Source organism: Anastrepha ludens, chromosome 2, assembly GCF_028408465.1.
Source record: "Anastrepha ludens isolate Willacy chromosome 2, idAnaLude1.1, whole genome shotgun sequence".
NCBI lineage: Eukaryota > Metazoa > Arthropoda > Insecta > Diptera > Tephritidae > Anastrepha > Anastrepha ludens.
Genome location: NC_071498.1, coordinates 169,221,616 through 169,231,113, shown reverse-complemented (window position 1 = coordinate 169,231,113; position 9,498 = coordinate 169,221,616).

The window sequence follows — 9,498 nt, the reverse complement described above, 5'->3', positions numbered from 1 at the left end:
CGGTGCGATGGCGCGTTATCATCTCGCAAAATCCAAGAATTGTTTGCCCACCTTTCCGGCTGTTTGCGACATACAGCACCTCTCAAAGGCTTCAAAATGAATAAATAATATTCTTTATTGACTGGATGGCCCGATGGAAGGTACCCATGGTGCACTACGCCTTGGAAATCGAAGAAAACAGTCAAAATCACCTCCCGGTACTTTTTGATCATAGGGTAAGTATATTTGAAAGGACTTTCAGCAGAGCTCATTAAGTTGCTATGGTAACTATGAGTAGAACATACAAGGTGGCGCAAAACTAATCATCCAATTTTATTTTTCAATAACCTTTTTACTAAATAATTTGAATGATTTGAGTGATTTGATGATTTTGAGTGATGGAAATTTGTATTTTAAACTTTATGCCCTCCATTTCTTGTTCTTTTGTTCACAAGAGACAACGATGCCACTTAGACCACTCGTTGTGAGCCGCAGGGGCTGGGCTACATTTCGCTGTCCATATTGAACCATCCTGAGCTTTTGACAAAGCGTAAAAGGTTGTTGATACCTAAGATATTAAATCTATCGATTACTGCTTTTGGCTAGAGCTGGGCATGTGCAAAAAAGGTGTTGAATTGTTTCCAACTCCTTCTCATTTCTGGAGCTACGACAAAAATCATACGTGTAAACGCCTAATCTTCTTTGCATGATTTCTTATGAGACAAGGTCCTGTGAGAGCCTCTATTAACGTCCTAATCTGAAGTCTACTTAATTTTATAATATTATTGCACAGACGTAGATTTAGCCTTGGCCATGTTTGCCTAGCCAATTCACACGTATTGACAGGTACCTTCTCTAGCAAGTTAGTCAGCCCTCGAGATCCCTGGTATATCTCTGTGGCCTGGAACCCAGGAACCCTGGATATAAAGTAAAATACACAAAATTTTAATAGTTACTTATTCTAGTTTTGGACCGGGGATCTTCACTGACGGCTCCAAGATGGGCCTGCAAAATGCTTAGGGAACTTGGGAGCAAGGCAGATATTAACATTTTGTTCGATAGTCAGCCGCGATCAAGGCTCTGAATACGCCATGATGCAGATCCAAACTGGTGAATTCCTGTAAGGAGGAGATCAAATCTTTTGCGTGTGCAAGTAACATTTTTCTGATCTGGGTTCCAGGATATAGGAACATAGAGGGAAAATAAATTGCTGATGAGCTTACCAGGAAGGGGACTGAATTGGCCTCAGAGACCCCCTATCCGGTCATTGGCATCCCTCTGGCAATTGATAAAGCGCAACTGCACAAATTATATCTAAGGAAAACGGAGATAGGATGGAACTCCATTTTTTCATGTTCTCTTTTGAAACCCCTTTGGCCCAGTACAATAGGAGGACTCAGAAAGTTCTGTAGACTCCTTGCCAATCAATTTCCAAACTTTTAGCTGCGTTTACCCATCATTCGACGATCGGTACACACGCAGAAAAGCTAGGGTTACGATTTAACCCTGATTGCAGTAGCTGTGAGGGCCTTTCAGAGAAGGAGACTGTTGAGCACTTTATCTTTATCTGTATACGTCCGGGTTTGGCAGCGATTAAGGTTACCAGCTGCTCCTTTCTTCGACAGCCTGGAGCAGTGCGCCAACCTAAATCCCATCAATCTTCTCCATTATACCAACAGCTCTGACTGGCTGTAGATATCTGCCTGTTAGAGATCTCATAATGGTATCAAAACGGCGCTTTAGTGCTACTTGGAGAGTGCCAGAGTGGTACTTCAACCATTACACCTACCTACCTATTCCGGTATTAAGGGAAAAAGGTATTTTCAAATTAATTAAAGACAATGGCATTAGCCGTCTGTCGATTCATTTTTTCGTGCACAACAATTATCTGGTTTTTGGTTTTTAAAACCAAACACAAAAGTTTATCCCATTGCTATTTACCCCATTGAGAATCTCAATCAGTTATGAATCATTTAAGGTAAATTTTCCGTAAAAGACTTTTCTACAATATATTCTCTTAACCCTGATGAGAGGTATTGGAGTGCGCAGTAAAGGAAATAAATACGTTGAGGATTATAAAAACGAAGGCTTTCTTTAACACAAGAAAAATTTTCATAAAATCAAAAAATAATTATAAACAAACTGCTATCACTGCAAAAGTTGAAACGGTGAAGTGGATTCCTTATTGCATGGGTTTCACTTCCATTTGACGAAGTAATGCCGTCGTCTTCCGTCGTCTTTCGGATTCAAAGTAATATTCCTCAGAACTGTCACTATCTAACGTATCATCTCTAGATCGCTTAGCCTTCGTGCGTATGATAAAATATATAAAAAGCCTGCTCGTTTCTCTGGCAGTGAAATCCGTTCTGACTCTACCGTCGTCTCGCATCGTAAGTTTACATTATAAGGAAGATAAGACTTCATAGCTAATGGTCCTTAATGTTTTTGAATGAAACGTGACTCTTCTACTCTACTTATGCGTATCTTATCGATCAGAACGACAGACGTCGCGAGCCTTGCAGCAACTAACTAATTTGGGCGGCTATATGCCGGCACTCGCCCCTAAAGGGTTAATATTGGGCAGCGCGTCAGGAAATGTGTTATGTTTTCAAGTTCGCCTAAATTACAAATTGAGCACATTTTATTTTCTGTGTCAAATCTGTTGTTATTTAAAATCACTACCCTCATTGTTCACAAGTTTGATTCTAAGTCATATTTTTTTGAGTAAGTCAGATATATATTTTGACCAGTCTAATTCATTCCTTTCGGCTGCTAAAAGGTGTTGCCCGTAGTAGTTTTTTGACTCGATCAACCATTCAGGTGGATTCTGAGTGGTTGTTTGATGTTTAAGTTTTAAGGTTTTTGTTGTAGAATCCACTACACTTTGATACTAAAAATATAAAAAACGAAAAATTAATTACAAAAAATAGTTAAAACTTGGTAATTCATCGCGCGTTTATTATTTTGCAATCAAGTGTACGTACACATAAGCGTTTTTTGGCATTCCGTTATATAATAATGTACATTGGAAAAAAAACATATGTTATATTTTATTAGTATGTATGTATTAGCCAACTCAAAGACTGTTGGCATTGCTAAAAAGCATTCCGCATTTGTTTTAAAAATACTTACCCGCTTACAATTTATTGGCTCACAGTCAATTCGCCCAATTGTCTAATTGCTTACACCTCACAGCTGGCAACGGCACACGAGCGAATTGCAATCTATTTACCGCTGGCGCTCCCTCATCTCGCTGGGCTATCCATATTTACATATATGATAGGGTGTTTGATAAGGGTACTTTTCACAGTGGCGATGTTTGGTATGTGTCCAAGTAGGGAGGATTTCATTGCGATCCATCAACTTTTCTTCAAATTAAAATTAATCGTACCAGCTCTGGCTCTGGCTGGCTGTAGATATCTGCCTGTTGGAGGTCTCCTAATGGTATCAAAACGGCGCTTCAGTACAACTTGAGGACTGCCAGACTGGCACTTCCACTATTTCACCTACCTAAGGTTAGGCAACTCATCATAAATTGTTAACGCCAGAACAACACTTCCAAATTGTGGAAATTTACTTTGAAAAAAAAAAAACAAAAATCATCTCTTCGCGAGTTCATGGAGCACTAGCGACATCATCGGTCCTTATTTCATTTCGAAATGAGGAAGTCGGTTTTTATTTTAAAATGAGAAATAAGCTGCCGTTATGGTGAACAGCGAGCGCAATCGAGTCATGCTGACAGAATTTTAGTTTCCAAATATTAATCAACTAAACATCAACGACTTTTGATTCCAACAAGACGGGGCAACTTATCATACAGCGCGCTTCACAATCGCTTCATTCCAAAATCAATTTAGTGGCAACTTTCTTCCTAAAAGAGGACCTATTCACTAGCCTTCTCGTTCGTACGATTTAACGCTTCTGGATTACTTTTTTATGGGGTTGTGTTTAGTCATTGCTTATGCCAGCAAACCAGCAACTTTTGAAGCATTGGAAGCCAATATTCAAGCCGCCCTTCGCACTATATAGCCCGTTTTATTGAGAAAACTAGTCAAAAATTGGACTGATTGAATGGACTAAGTAACTCGTAACCATATACATATGCCGGAAGAAAAATAATCAAAAAATAATTGACATGAACTTATCTGCCATATCCGTCTTGTTCTTTCACAGCATTACAACGCGAAGTACATCAAAGCTTCCTTCACAATGCTCCTGCAAAGCGGTTAATTTGAGCTTTTGCTTGCTCTGCGTCTATCCAACGGTTCCTCGGCCTGCCTTTGGCCTTCACGCCCATTAGCTTTTCTGTCAAAGCTTTCTTCGTGGTACAGTCAGCAGGCATATAGACCACATGACCTAGCCATCTTATGCGCAGCACTTCAACAAAACGCACAGCTGTCTCGTTCTGAGTAAGATCATTTATTTCACAGTTGTACCGGATTCTATAGGTACCATCATCTATTCTTATTGGGCCAAAAATCTTTCTTTTCATGGTAGCAATCAGCAATGTAAGAGTCCATGCCTCCATCCATACGTTAAGATTGGCCAGATAAGGGTCTTGTACATAGTTAGCTTTGCAGTTTTAGAAAAGAGCCGAGACTTGAACAAGTTAAGGTGGGCATAATACGTTTTGTTGGCGGTGTTGATGCGATCCCTGATTGCAGAAGTTGAATCACCGCCACATGCGAACATAACTCCCAAATACTTAAAATGCTGCACTTTTTCAAAAGTATGAGCTCCCACATGAAAATTGTACACCTATGTAGGTCGCCTCGACTTCAGCAAATATTTGGTTTTGCTCTCGTTTACAAGCTCTCGTTTGTGCTGTTGCCAATTTTGTTAATTTGTAAAAAGGTTTCTTTTAAATCGTTCGTATTCCTCGAGTGAATAGCAATGTCATCTGCGTAAGCACATATTTGGGTTGTTTTAATTAACAAAATTAATCTATCGGATTATAATAAAAAAAGTCATTCCAACAATATTTCTGTTTTGTATTAGCATTTGTAAGTTCTCAAGCTCTTCAAAAAACACCCGTAAATAGAAAGTTCTAAAAATTTGTCCCTTTATTTCTACGATGAAATGAGTGTAGTTAGGAATTTTTGCTTTTGAAAAAGCTCTCGTCCCTTCTGGTGATAAACTTCGTCGCCTCATTTTCATAGCTTTTTATGAAACCGGCTTGCTTTCTATATTATCGAGAAAATTGTGCTAGTGCTTATCGTAATCGCTACTGCTAACCGTAAAGTACATATTCGGCCTGGACTATAAATCGATTACAACCGAAACTTCCAACAGAGGTGTCGCAGCTTCGTCACAGAAATTTAGGGTCTGGCATTGCCTTAATGGAACACAACATCCATCCCTTTCACCAATTCTAGCCGCTTCTGGCCATTTGCTTGCTTCAATCTAGTCTGCTGTTGACGGTAGGTGTTCCAGTTGAGTCATTAGCGCACTCAGAGAGTAACTCATCTTACATCGAACTCATGGTTCCCGTCTAACGCCATCAAATACACAACAAATTGTTCTGGGTTACTTCGTTGAATTGGGATGTGTTGACGATGTTGTTGTTGTTATTGTGGCATGTTCTAGCAGCATAAATATTTCCCATACATGCACGCGGACTGCTTCTGTAATGACAGTTCTTGGCCGGTATACTCATAAATCCGGATCGTTCCGGAACAGAGAACAGAGCTTGACGATCTTCTGGGCCGCTTTACCGAGTTGATCACCCTCTTGTGCGGTTGTTAACTTCTGTATTTTACCCATTTTTTGTAATTTTTTTTAATAAAAATATCTTCTCATAAAATCTCTCTCAGAAATGTGTTGCGTTCTTTATACTTCAGCAAAAAGGCGCAATTTTCGATGCGGATCAAAAGTAACTTTTGCTCCAATTCACATACTAACTTCCATATCCAGAGCCAATTTTTAAGATTAGCCTTATGCAAATTGCTCTTAAATATTTTGTGGCTATTCTTAAGTTCCTGGGTAATGGTGTAAGTAATCGCCTGCTTGTCCTACTACACAATTTGCCTGGTCTTATTGACATTTCAACGATGGCATTCGGACTACCAGTGTTTGTCTCTTCGAATTGCTTTTCTGCTTTGCTTTTTTTTGATTTTTTTGCAGCTGAAGGGGCTTAAAATGCCGAATGCATCATCAAAGTTGATGTCGCAGCAATGATAAGTTCGGGGACTACAAAAACTCCCCCTCGTTTGGATCTGTCGCCCACCCTGGAACTGCTTTCGCATTACTCCCGAGTGGCGTTCCATCTTCCTCATTACAAAGGTCTATGCCTATGTGCCTGCGTCCAAGTCCCACTTTTTTATACGGAGAATTTTTTCCGCGAAACCACCGATGATCTCTCGTTACTTAGCATATTCCTGCTTTGCTATTACATTCTCTACTCCGCTAGCACAAATTTTTTAGTCGACTGCTACGACTTTTCACTTCTTCACCGAAGATTTTTCTTTATATCTACACTCCTTTCCGAGCGCTAAAACATAAAACTGGCTGATGCAGCAAACACAAAACTCTGAAAGAGAAACGAGCCAGATTTAAATTTGGTCAAGAACTGTTATTCCAGCATATTGTTACAGCAACAATGCCAAAGCTCAATTGTTTGCTTTAAGCTATCATCCCACTGCTATTGAGCGTAGCTCACTTTTTAAGGCAATGATCCTAGTAAATTAAATATTTTTTTAAAGTTCCACATTCGCTCAGTCATAGATTTTTATATTCAAATTTGTAAGTATGTATGTATGTACTTGTGTATGCATTCAAGCGCTTTGCTGTCTCACAGTCGAAAATAAATCACTTCAGGAGGTCAAGGATATCTTCATAGGTATTGATATGATGGTCTTGTGTAATATTGTACTTTCAGCTTATCGGTAAGACTGTGTCATCACTGCAGGCCATTTCACCTTCAACCACTTTTGGCAAACACAAATTTTTTGGCAAACTCTGCACCAAATGCCAAATGTCTTCGTATGTGTGCGGTTACATGTTCTCATTACGACCTTCATGCCTCCTTAGAGTACAAAAATAAAAGTGAGTGCTCTACTTTGTGTAATTTTAAACTTTCGTTCCAAGGCCATTCACGTAAAAATAAAATAAGTACGTCTGTATGTATATATAGAGCAATCTACTTGCAAAACTCGTATGAATGGGATTTAGGAAAAGAATATCAAAATGAGTTTACTTGCGGAAAACTATCATTGCCTAGCTTAGAGTAGCAAGGAGAGAAGAGAAGTGGGTAGAAGAGAGCTATGTAAATTATTAGCCTCTTAGGGATGTGTGAATTTTTTTGCGATTATCCAATACCGCTGGTCTCGGTGCACCCAGTGTTCAGTTTACCATTAGCTGGTGGAATATTTAAAGGCCAGCTTGTCTTTGCTTTGCAATTGTAAGAATGCCAGGCAAAGCTCTGAGATGATCACCTACTATTTGTGAACGCACACCCGAACGAGGAAGCTAACAGTGATTTCTTCCAAAAGTGTCCAGCTTTGCGGTGTGGGAAGTCCATGAGAAGAGTTTAGCTCTAGGAGCGAAAAAACATGATGTATGATTGTAATGTGCAAGCAATTAACCCTTTCAATATAAGATTTCATAAGCCGGTTGAAAAGTGCAGGTATTGAATTATAACCGAATTGCTGAACTTGCTTTTAAAAATGACATACTTATAGGCGCGCGAAATCCTCTGACAGTCAAGCTGACATAAAATCTTCTCCTCTTCTTCTTCTTGTTCTACTTCTTCTTCTTGTTCTGCTTCTTCTTCTTCTTCTTCTTGATTGGCGGCTTTAGCAAAGCGCGCCATTCGTTTCATGCTCGTACTAACCTGTGCCAGTTGGGCATATCAAGTGAAGCCAAGTCCTTCTCCATCTGATCTCTCTCCGACGCAGTTTAGGCCTGCTTCCATATGTAAAAGTCCACGCAAGTGAAGAAAGTTACTGCTCGTCATTCACTTGGGAGTGGCCAGGGCGATTCTTCTACATATTGGGATTAGCCTAAGTATCCTCTGGGTAGGTTCCGAACATCCGCTCAAGAGTGAGCCAACGTGAGAAGGCGAAGCGTCCCATGATAGCTGGTTGTGCGGTGGGTTTGGGACCCGCCCCTTGAAAAGTGTATAAACCCGGTTTCGGATTTGTTGTGGAAGATTTCATTAATTTACTGACAGAAGGAAGTCTTGTTCTGGGTAAACCTGGACATTCCCATAAATAGTGGAAAAGACTTTATTTCAGCCCCATTCGCCTGACAGCTTCTGCAGATGAGATTGAACGGAAGGTTAAGTCTGGCTACCTGATCTCCTACCTTCCAGAGACCTGTAAAGGGATGCAGTAATAAGTGAAATGTTTGAGCGAGAGTATCCTAACAAGTAATTCGTCCTCTGGATGTTGTACAACGCCATGTTTTTCTTGTTGTGGTACAAGTAGTTAATTGCTTCCACCTTCTTCTGGCTAAAGCATAGTAGTGTGAAGCAATGGTATGATTTTATTGTATTGAGTGGGGTAGCAATTGCCATCGCCTCTTGCTATGCCTAGTGCTGAACCTTTCTTTGCTAGCTCATCTATGTACTATCTCAATACCTTTTTATATTCCTATGACCGGAAACCCATATCAGAGTAATTTGAAGCCAATGAACGAGCAGCTCTAGTTCCTCTCGACACTGTAGGACCAGTTTGGATGAAATGTATTGGAATCTAAGGTTTTGGTTAGCTGCTTGGCTGTCTGACAAGATGCCTACTCTTACATCAATTTCTTTGTAGTGTTTTAGTGATTTGCAAGCTTCTCTGATTGCTAGTAGTTTTGCCTGGCACATGCTGGCATAGTCAGGAGGTCGAATTGATTCGGATAAGTTGAACGGTTCCGAGTGGAGGCCAGCTCCCACACCGCAGTTCATTTTAGAACCGTCAATGTAGATTTTGACTTTGAAACTAACAATCAATTTCTCTTTGCTCCATTCGGCCATCGGTGGAAAATATACCGTGAAGCCTTTCTTGAAGTTGAGGTCGGGGATTGTGAAGTCTGATTTGTAGTTCTGGGTAGTTAAAGTATTAAGGAGGATTAACTTACCGATCGTCCTAGGTAGTTAATAATAAAAATTTGAATTTATTTATTAGTCGCAAATTCGCTTACTGTCCATAAGCATTTTATACATAAATATATATTTATTCTCCTCTATCGAATTAAAATAATCAAAATGTATTATTCAAATTGCATATTCCTTCAACATCTGCTCCAAATTCATTCGAAATTTTCACGAGCCTGCGAGTGCCCGAAAAAATTCAAAGGTCTTGCATTCGCCGTACAAGGCTCACAGCAGCAGGGTGGCATTGAACAGCAAGGCCTTCATGGGTGAAGGTTGCATGCGCTTGTTTTTTAAGCACTGCCAACACTTTTCTTGATTTCGCTGGCAGCAATTGGTATTTTGCCACATTGAAGTGAATTTCGCTTGACGGCAGCTCGACATTTGGAACCTTCAATCGCACCAGCATTGCTGGGTATTTCATTTTAGACGAAGCGTAG